The sequence below is a fragment of the Canis lupus genome, chromosome 37, assembly GCF_048164855.1.
Source record: "Canis lupus baileyi chromosome 37, mCanLup2.hap1, whole genome shotgun sequence".
NCBI lineage: Eukaryota > Metazoa > Chordata > Mammalia > Carnivora > Canidae > Canis > Canis lupus.
The window spans coordinates 16,370,557-16,381,277 of NC_132874.1; the positions used below are offsets into that span (position 1 = coordinate 16,370,557).

Below are 10,721 nucleotides of genomic sequence, written 5' to 3' on the forward strand. Positions count from 1 at the left end.
TTTTTTTTTATTCAGTGGCTGTCTTTACCCAGGCGTATTTTTGTTCTTGGCAGTATTTTTTATTCAGTATGGTTACAGTAATTGAGTTTAACTCTCCCTTGGCAATTGCTCCTTGCAATAAGCAGCTGAACCCATTGTTTCCCTCAAGTATAATAAAAACTTACTTTCAACTTGGAGTTCAGAGCAGGGTATCATTTAGATATTCCACTGAGTCTGTATTCAGACAAATGACACAATAAAACCCAATGTATTCTTTTGGATAAAAGATTGTTTGTACTGCTAAAGGAATGACATACTATCTTTTCCTTACTAGAAACATTAATTTTATTATTAAAAATAAAGTTTTATTTTATTTATGTTGATCCTTTAGGTTTTCGTTTGTGTTTTGGAAACCACAGTATAAAACCTTCAGAACCAAACGTTAAGGATGACAAGGAAGATGGAGAACAGAACAGAAGACACGTCCCCCACCCCCACCCCTGCCCCCCATAACTACTTTGGAACCTGTCTCAGAGGATAACTGAAATTTGAATTGTTAGTTCATTAGCACAAAGGAAATACCCACTTAAACCTTCACTTGCTAGCTCAGGCTTCTCAGTGGCCAAGACCTGTAAATGAGCAAAATCTAGCTCTGGTTTTCTGGGAGGAGAAAGGGAATGGTGGCAGAAATGCACGGGGAGCAGAGAAAGAGAGGGCACACTGTCTCCCACTTATTTTTAGTATTTTATTTAGGGATGGGTTCACTACAGTGCTGTTCTTAGGCTCTCCTGAGGTAGCAGAGGTGAGTGGGAAATTCTGTTGATTCCCAGAATCTTTTCTGCCTACCCCCCTAACTGCCGACCCACCCTTCCCATCACCACAGGGCTCCTCCTAGGACCTTTCAGAAATATAAAGTGTCCTCTGAGGTGGGGTGGAGATGATGGGGGAGGGCTGTGAAGCCTGCCTCCTCAGACCTTTCCTCTATGTCTTCTGCAGTATCAGGGCCATATGCTTAGCTCTTACAGCAGAGAGGACTTCCTGTACATAAAAATGGCGAATTCAGAGCTTTTGTAAAGTCTGATTTGGAAAGACTTTGCTTTGGAAGTGAAGGGGCTTCCTAATGGTTTTTTCAGAAGAGAATGGAGGTAGTTAACTGGAAGGTTTATAGGAAAGGTCATAGAAAAAGTGTCTAGGTGGACATACTGGAGGAGATTTAACATTTGTTCATCCGGTTTGACATTCCGAAGGACTAAGGAAGCAAAGCATTAGACAGTGTCCATTTTGCAGCCTCTTGCTTTCTAATCTCCTTCTGGAAGGCTGTGTAAAATCAATCTCGACAGACGAACGAGAGTTGGTGGAGTCTAAATTCTATTTTCCAAAGCCAGAGAATTCATAACAATGGTGGGTTTTTGAAAAAAAAAAAAAAATTTCAAATGGAAAGTGTATCCTCAGAAAGCCACGCGGCAATTGTTTTTTAAAGCGGTTATTTATTATTTCCTAGAGAGACTGGTTAACTGTAACGTAGATGTAACAAAATAATGAGGCGAATGAACCCTAACTGTACATACTCTTGACAGAAATGAAATGCACACAGCATCGTAGCAGGTGAAGTGAAGCATTGTCTATCAGGGCTGTTTTTCTTGGCTGCATCTCAGATTGTGTGGGGGATCCTAACCTCAGGCACAATAGCATTCATAAACAGCCATACATTGCTGCTCTTTCTCCAACGACACATAAATACTCATTTTAAAACGAAAACAATCTTATTAAATACCATTCATTCATATCTGGATTTACAGATGCTTGTTATGTTGGAAAACCTGAACCCAATATAATCCTTGCATCCTGAGAAAGATAGAAAGGAAATAGTGGGTTAGAACATTACAAGGTCATAATAAACAATGGTTTCCAAATGCACAGAATTACTTATTTTTATGCCGGAGTAGTTGGACGTTTTGAGAATCAGGATATTGGGACTTTCTTTTTCTCTCTTTCTTTTTTACAAAAATGTAAAAGAAGCTATATATATCTTTAAGGGGTGAGAAGAGTAGAGGGGTTTTTATTAAAAAATAATGTTTATGGGACTAGTTGGAGACTTATGTAGATTTTGACTTGATCTGTTGGGAGCCATGGGTATTTTTTAAAGCACATGGTGGTTACTTGACAGGTCACATGTTTATATACTAACAACCTCGATTCTCTTTGGATTAACTCAAATTAGGATACATACTTGAATTATAAGGATGCTTGCTAGGCTATGCTAATTACCACACCCAATTTTTATAAAAACACAATGCCCCTTTATTACCGCTTCTATTCTCTAACACCCTTTAAAAATCACAATCCAATCCATTCCTCCCCAAAATCGAATATTAATATAATTTGAGTTCTTGATGGAACTACCATCAGGACTGCAATGCCCCGCAGCTGAAATAATATTTAAAATAGAAGGGATTTGACATTTGAGAAGTCAGTGGCTTGAAATACCCAGTTGTACTTAGCTAATTCAGTCCTTAACCTCTGGTTTCAAATAAATCAATTACAGTCGATTCCACTTCAGTTCAGAAGTGCACAGGGTTTTAGTTAATTGAATACATTTTATTCACTTGCTAGGAATATTCATTTATCAAAATTCCAAATTTAATGTACATTTCTTTACCACTCAGGTTATGTTAGACTGCACAATCAGATCAAATTTGCCCTGGTTTCCCCAAATCCTGCAAAAAAAAAAAGAAAAAATCTGAATTTCACCAGGCTTTATGAAACAGGGTCTCCCCATTTCTTTCTCAATCAAAAGTAAATTCGTAATAATTCCACGTCAGGTAGGAGGGCTGCCTTCCCCCACAAAGAAAAAATCATATGTGGTCATCAGCCCTGTGTTAAGTTTAAATAGGTTAAGAACAGAGCTGGATTAATTAAGTTTTAAAAAAGTATTGACCTGAAATTTAAAAAAAAAAATTACGCATGGTTTTCATTAGAGCTTAACTTTGTTGCAGCTGACAGGTATGACAGCATTTTGTGGTCTTAAAGCCGCAGGCTCCTTTCCTTAACCCTCTCTCCTGCCTCCTCCCTCCGGCTTTTGGAGAAGTGCTTGAATAAATAGCGAAATTGTTAACTGAAAACAGTATGGTTAAATGTGCCCAAATGAAGTTGTGCTTTAAACAGATATTGATGTATGCAGTGTTTTATATTTATTGTTTGTAGCATCCTGCTGGCAGCAGTTTACTGTTTGGAAAGGAAAGGGGTTAATTAGCGTCATTATCAATCACTAATGCTTGCCTAACGTGTCCAAAGAATAATCAAGTTAGAGGACGGCATGAAGCCAACAGCTGCCTCATCCCAGTTACAGATCTCCTCCTAAGCCACTCAGTTATAGGGTTGGGGTGGGGGGGAGGGATGGAGGAGGTGAAGTGAGGGGAAGAATCCTCATTGCTTGGGTAAAAGGGCTATAAAAACCAGGTCAACTCGCTAGAGATCCAAGAGGCAGAAAGTACAACATAAATAACCAGCATTTTCCTTCTTTGAGTTACAGGTGCAGAGATGGCAGCGATCCTGAGGCAAGAGTACTGAAATTTGTTCTTTAATTTACTTGATTATCCAAGTTGGGCATTTGAAGAAACACATCCATGTTTCCCCATCGCTTAGTGCCATGGGGTAAAAAGAAATCTAAAATGCAAGGAGGGGAGAAGAAGAAAATGCCCCACATACCTCAGACAAATCCAAGTCAACTCCTCACACCACCCAACCACCCATCCCAGAAGAATGAAACCACACAACACACCAGGTAATAGCAGTTCTCACACCTCTGCGTCACCTCTTAGGGTGCTCAGGGATATTTTTCCTTGTGGATGTCAATGAACAATTCTTTTTCTTTTTTTAATATAACCTTGATTGCTGCACGGGCATTCCATCTCAGTTTCCAATTGTTACTACTACCCTTCACGCTACTGTCCTCCTTGTGATATATTGTGGGAGAGAAACTGAAAAAGTTTGACTCTATTATGGGTTCCTCTTAGAAGCCTGTCTTTAGAAACCTTATTTGCCAAGTTAACCCTGAGTTAGGATGGAAAACCCCATTAGTGATCAGTTTACTCAACTGTGTTTCTGAAGGCAGGGATGAATTAGTCCGAGGTGGAGTATTTATAAACAGAGAGTGGTTGTATGATTGAACGTAACATTGATTTCTTTCTACAAAAGTGGTAGCCCAAACTCCTCTTTGCCCACGTGGACATAGATGAGAAAAACTCTCAATCAAATCACCAACACAAGTGAAGGCTCCCTCCAAAGAAGTAACTGATGTTCCCCATTGAGGTAGCAGGACGGCCACCGAGACTGGGAAGAGAGAAGGATATTGGGATGGGAACCTATGTAAGTCACATACATGAGAGGCTCCTGTGTTTGAAAAAAAAAAAAAAAATTCTGCCCTTTAGGATCATGATTGCAAAAGGAAAAGGAAGAATGAAGGGGACTGTAGGCTGAAGCTAGGGGCCCTACAACTAACTTTAAAAGTGATTCGTGTGTAAAACTGTGTTTCTTTTTCATCCTTGATGCCTGAAAAGGACAGCACAGAGCCAACTTTGCTTTCACAGAGAGATGTTTTCTCAACCAAACAAGCAACCCTTAGAATATTGCTGGAAAAATCTATGTTAGAGGAGAAGCAAGTGCAGGTGAGATGAACTTTCCATAGAGGATATACTTGAGCATATTTGTAACATGGATTTCCTTCCTTCCTTTCCTTCCTTCCTTCCTTCCATCTTTCTTACTCCCTCTTCCTTCCTTTTCTCTCTGCCTTTGATGTGAAAACAAGTATGACCATCTTTGGGGAAACTTCGCAGAATTAGTTTGACTTCCCATACTAACTTCCATTTAGAGGTGGGAATATTTTCAACAGCAGGACGGGGCTTTTTTTTTATTTTTTATTTTTATTTTTTTTCCTTAGTGGCCCAATTCCAGGCTGTGCTTTCTCTGCTGATGATTTTTCTATGGAAATTAAGATGATATCTGCTAAATTCCAACAACAATCCTAAACCCAAGCCCTCAAACTGAAGTGGAGTCCCGTGGTCCAGCCTCTCTGTACCACCATGCCCCACCCGGTAGCCCACCCCAAATCTCAACTTTTTCAAGTCAAGAAGCCTGGGCCCCCGTTTCTGCTCCTGAGCTCTCTCTTGAATTGTTCTCGCTCATCACCCTTTCAGAATCCAGCCTGTTCTGGGGAAATATACACAACGAGGTATACAGATTTATTTATATTTTTATTTGTACTGTTTGGCCAAACTAAATTTACCTAATATAGCTTAAGAGTTTTTTTTTTCTTTTCTCTTCCAACCCCCTAAGGCGCTGAGTTAATGCTAGGATCAAATTTCCGTCTGCTTTGTCAGCTACCAAATCCTATTTCAGGATCCCCCCCTGTCTTTTTCGGAGCCCCCAAGTCTGGGCTGCGCCTTTGTCCACAGCATGGAGTCGGTCCCCAGCGCCAGATCTCAGCTCCGGGCGCCAGGACCCCCGCCCAGGAGGAGGCGGCACGGTCCGCACCCCCTCGGTGCGCCCCGCCGGGTCCACCTCGGACCCCGCCCGCCGACCCCGGCGCCTCCTACCTAAATTCGCCCCCAAATGCCTTGGTGCGCCTCTTGGGATCAGAAGCAATGGGCAACATGATTTTGAAGGTCTGGCGTTGGAGGTGGGAGGTGGGACGCGGGGGCGGTGACGGTGGAACCGGGGACTGGAGGTTCGAGCCCAGCCGGGGGTTGGATGCAGGCGGGGGTGGGGACCCGAGGGGGCGGGGAGGGCAGCCCCGGAATGGGCTGTGGGCGGCCTGGGCGGCGGCCACCCGCGTTCGCGATCGGGTTAGACCCAATTAAGCTGCAGTAAAACCCTGAGAAAGAGGGTTGGGACTTGCCTGCGCCTCCCGCCTCCCTGCGCGCGCTCGTCGGTGCAGCGAGCGGGAGCCGGGAGGCTCCGGGTCAGAGTTTTAAGGGCCTTTTTCACGGGAGCGGTGCTTTAATTAATGATTGGAGGCAGGATCTGGGAAACTTTCTCTCGGTCTCCACGACTCCCAAGGCAGCGCGCAGCGTTAGCATCCTTGGCCTGGGTCTCTAAGCTGCTAGAGCTGCGTGGGACTCCGACCCCGGCACCCGCCCCCTTTCTCTCGGACCAGGCCTCCCCAGCTTTTCTCACTCTCAACCCATTTCACCCAATACCTCAGTGTCGGACGCCTCTCCCGAGGGCCTTCCCTTCACCTAGACCCACCCAGACGCGGAGAACCCACGTCGCCCGCCCAGCGCCTCCCGCCCGCCTGCGACATTGACCATTAGCCACTCGCATCTTTAAGGAGTCATTAGGACCTTGTTCTATTGCAACAATTTGGTTGACCTTCCAAGACCCGTTGGAGCGAACATCCCGGACCGAACTACTTAGCGGGGGAAATTCCGTGGGGGAGCACTCTGAGTGACCTCCTCTGGGTCCCAGCACCCAAGCCTGGAAGTCCCATTAGGATGACCCTAGATAAAAGCCTTGGGTGGCGCCTCTCGCCAATCCCAGGCCCATTTGCACTTCTCAGCTCCCCTGCACCCCTCCTCCCTCCTCCCTCCTCCCATCCCTCTCCTCCTCCTCCCATCCCTCTCCTCCTCCTCCTCCTCCTCCTCCTCCTCCTCCTCCTCCTCCTCCTTTGTAAAAACGCGCCCCGACTTTTCGGGGCGGGGGCGGGGAGACTGGCTGGGCCGGGCTGGGGAGGGGGGCTTCGCAGATAGTTGATATTCCGGGTCCAGCCGCTCTCCGCGCTCTCATTCTCTAAGCTCAGCCGGGGGGAAGTGTCGCCCCGGGCCAAACATATGCTTCTTTCCAGCGCGCTAATCCACCTTCAGCGTGGAGGCATAATTGCTCGAGTGTCCATGGATTCGCGGCGCTTTGTCCCTCGCTGGCTCCCATCAGCCCTGGCACACGCCATTTCAATCAAATCTTTTCAGAAAACTGTCTCCTTTTATCAAGTCCCAGCCCCTGCGAACGACGCGAGCATTTAACAAAACACCCTGCGCGTTCCGCCTCGGCCCTGGCGGGGCAGGGAGCTGCGATTATTGCAACAACTTTTCATTGAGTTCGGCCTCAGAGAAGGCAGAGAGGGGGAGAGGGAGGAAAAGAGGGAGGGAGGGAGGGACTAAGGGGGAGAGGAGACAGAGACAGAGACAGACAGAGAGAGAGAGGGACACCCCCCCCCCCCATAAAAAAGCAACATCAGCATCCCAGAGCCAAACAGGTCTTTCCCTAAAGCCTTGGTGTCAGGTGTATTGGAAAGGAAAGGTCAGAGGTCACACTCAAAGAGAAAACATGTTTTATCTCAGTTATTTTCTTCTTCGAAATTATAGAAATCGACAGCCTCTGTGGAGTGTTTGGGCAGCGTAGTGGGCGCAAAAGGCAAAAAACAAGCTCAGCAGAAATGGGCAGAGAACAGGGAAGCACCCTGTCTAAAGGATATTACTGCTAGTCTCTTTATGCGAAAGACCCCCAGCACCGGTCCCCATGGACAAGTGTATGGAAGCTCTCTTTTGTTGCCAGGGACAGGCACACATAAAAGTTGAATCTGAAGATCTCTGCCTTATGGTAATATCTTCTTGGGAAATATGGAAGTCTCACACGCTCCTGGTTTAATAGTTTGACTGGATTTCTAGCTCCGGGAGAAAAAGCTTTCATTGATTAGGAGAAAAAGAAAGAGGGAATGACGGAGTGAAAAGATGAACTCTGGAAAAAAGACCTTAGAAGCAGATATACAAAATTTCTTTGATGCTGTAGGAAAAAAAAAATAATAATGAAGCCAAATGCAAAAGAGAAGCTTGAGGTTTGATTTTGTGTAGCAATTATTATGCAAATATACACAAACAGAAGACATTGTAGTTCTATTATAGGAACACAGCTTTGCTGCTTGTTTATAAAATGAGAACGTCAGAGTAATGAACAGTGTTCTTCAACTCTCAAATCACCCTATGTTGAGACTGATTTCAGGGTCGTAGGTGGTTTTCCCTTTGCAACAATTTATTTCATGATGATCAAGGAGGAAAAAGGCAATGCGAATGGACAGGCCATGTGGTCTATGGTCTCAAATACAGTGGGCTTTATGGCATGAAAGACCACGGGGCTTTCTGGTGATTTCCCCTTGCCCTGTACAAGCCCAGGCGAAGGAAGCCCTCCATCAACTGCTTGAAAAGGTTAGGTTCTTTCCACTCATATGGACCCAGTCATGCCAACCCCACTAGCCTTGATCCATAGCTGGAGTCAAATGAAATCCTTGCGGTCTCCTGGATTAACCAAGTGGATGAGCCAAATTTGCTGTTGATGTCAAGGTCCAGGTGTTTATTTTGTCAGACCTACATGAGCACAGTTTTAATAGGTGATCGGAAACGTGCTGCCTTGTGTCCTCTAAAATGGTCAGGCTGTGGGGGGTGGACTTTGGAGACAAGGCTGTCCTGACTCATCCTGGAAACTGGAAAATGAAACACATCTCTTAGCCAAGTAGCTTTATATCTTGAGAGCAAGAAATTACTTTCTTATGGTTATACGAAACACTAAAGTATGTTTAAAATCCTTCAAAACCTAAACCATGAGGATTGTCAGTGGGAAAGAGACAAAAGGGGATTTTTAAGTTTTCATTCGTGTACTTCTATTAGGATCTTTTTGTAATTTATACAACAAAAGAAGACACCAACATCAAGACCTCCTCAGCCCCTCTGGTCATCCCTGCAGTAAGATGGGGGGTTGGGAAGGGAATTCAGAAGGAATCTTGGGGAGGAGAAAGAAGTTAAATACTACAGACAGGGATGGCAAGGAGTGATGGGACGCTCTACTGGTGCTCAATGAGCATCATTCTTGCATGTTCTATTTCTCACATGCACACTCTCAATAGTTGAATTGGAAGGACCCAAGGTAATGGGTTCCAGGGAAAGAAACTGTTTTCTGGAATATCAGGGAACATGAGGGTGATGAGTCTGAGCTTTGAGGATATTTCTCCAAGCCAAAATGGTCTTGGAGAACCCCATGAAGTTCTCGGAGGCTGGGATTTGAGTGGGTTTTCCCTCCTGCATGGCAGGACATAAGCTGGTGCCTCTAGTTTCCAGGGTCACCTGCATCAAGGTGGTTGTTAGAGGGAGACCCATTTTTTAAAAAAGTTTTTATTGATTTATTCATGAGAGAGGCAGAGACATAGACAGAGGGAGAAGCAAGCTCCCTGGGAGGAGCTCGCTGTGGGACTAGATCTGGGATCCTGGGATCACGCCCTGAGCTGAAGGCAGATGCCCAACTGCTGAGCCACCCAGGTGTCCTGGGGGTGGGGGGACCATTTTGATGATGAATTCCAGGGGGCTTCTTCCCATCCCTGGGGCTGTGCCTATAAAAGCTTCCGGAACAACAGAACAGAGGAGAGTTAGGTTGAGGAAAATCTAAAATTCAATCAGCTTGTTGATAATGAGACCAGTCTTAGAGGGCGTTTTCTTTTCTCAAACACTCAAAGAGACACTGCTCTCTCCAAACCCCACCTACAACACACCACTGCCATCTAACTCGGTTTCAAGGCTGAGAAGCATCTTGCTGGGAAGCCGGGAGAGGGCTGGCAGGAATGTCTGGACTGGCACTGCCCCTGCAGCAACATGGCTTAGGAGGCAGAGTGGGGGAGATCCACCTGCATATTTCTGAAGGGGTCTTTGGCTACTAATGAGTCAGGAGGTTCGAGAGAAAGGCTGGAGCTGACTGAGCAGGGGGTTGCCTCCGAGAATCTTGGGGCTGGAAGGTCCCTTGTTCTACTCTCTAGCATGACTCCCAGCCACATCAAGAGAGGCAAGTCACTGGTGTGTGACCATGCACCGCTAGAGCTACTTAGGAAAACTGTCTCAGTGGGTATTAGTACATTTGGAGAAAGCTCTTCCAAGAAGAATCTAGAAAGAAACAAAAGTTCAGGGGACCCTCCTGAATTTCCCTCCCACCCCATCTTCTTCCTCCCCTCTCCCCACTGAGCTTTTTGGCTGAACTTAGTGTTTCTTTGTATTTTCCTCTTTTGCTGAGAAAACCTTAAGAACCTTCTACTAGGCTTAGATTTAACCACAACCCTTACAGAATCTGGCTTATGAAAACCAGACTTCTCGAAGAGACGGGTCTTCTGGCAGCAATTAGTCTGACTTTTCTTTAACAAAATTCTTTGTAATGCCATTCAGAAAACGGGTGGGTAGGAGTTTGTGGCAGGGAGCGTGTTTGTGTGTGGGTGGGGATGGGAGGGGATCTTTGGGGTGGGGGATGGTTTTACAGAAGGCCAATTTGTAGGACTTGGTGGGGAAAAAAAAATCCTTATGTTAGCACATTAACTTTGGAACCTGTGAAATATTTAATTAGTGCGCTGGTTGGGATCCTATTAAAACTGGCTCTATTTCTGAAGACTGTCCTGAAAATCTGCTTGTTCCTTTCCTACGTGCAGAGTATAAAACAGCACTGCCATCTCTCCCTGCCACTGAATTATTTCGAACAGTTTACCAAAGTAATTTCTCTTTAAAAGCAGGACTGCTTGGAACAAACGAAAGAAAGATCCAATTCATGAATATTTGAAAGTAGAGGATTCTCTGGGTGGGTATAAGGGAAGAGCGAGGAAATCGGGAGGGCCAGGGAACAATAGTCTCTTACCATCCCAGCAGTGACTTCTCTGTTTCTGACCCTTGGGGGCAGCGACACAGTCCTACATGTGGCCTCCCACTGCCCTCCTCCCCTACCTGTAT

At 45.3% G+C, this 10,721-nt stretch overlaps 1 long non-coding RNA gene across 1 annotated transcript; it reads left to right on the forward strand.

The window, feature by feature from the left end:
• The first annotated feature begins 534 nt into the window (after positions 1-534).
• On the forward strand, positions 535-5,650 carry LOC140626174 (uncharacterized). The gene is made up of 4 exons (XR_012025373.1): positions 535-781; positions 3,512-3,763; positions 4,539-4,646; positions 4,919-5,650. It is a non-coding gene; the product is annotated as an uncharacterized lncRNA (long non-coding RNA).
• The last annotated feature ends 5,071 nt before the right edge of the window (positions 5,651-10,721 follow it).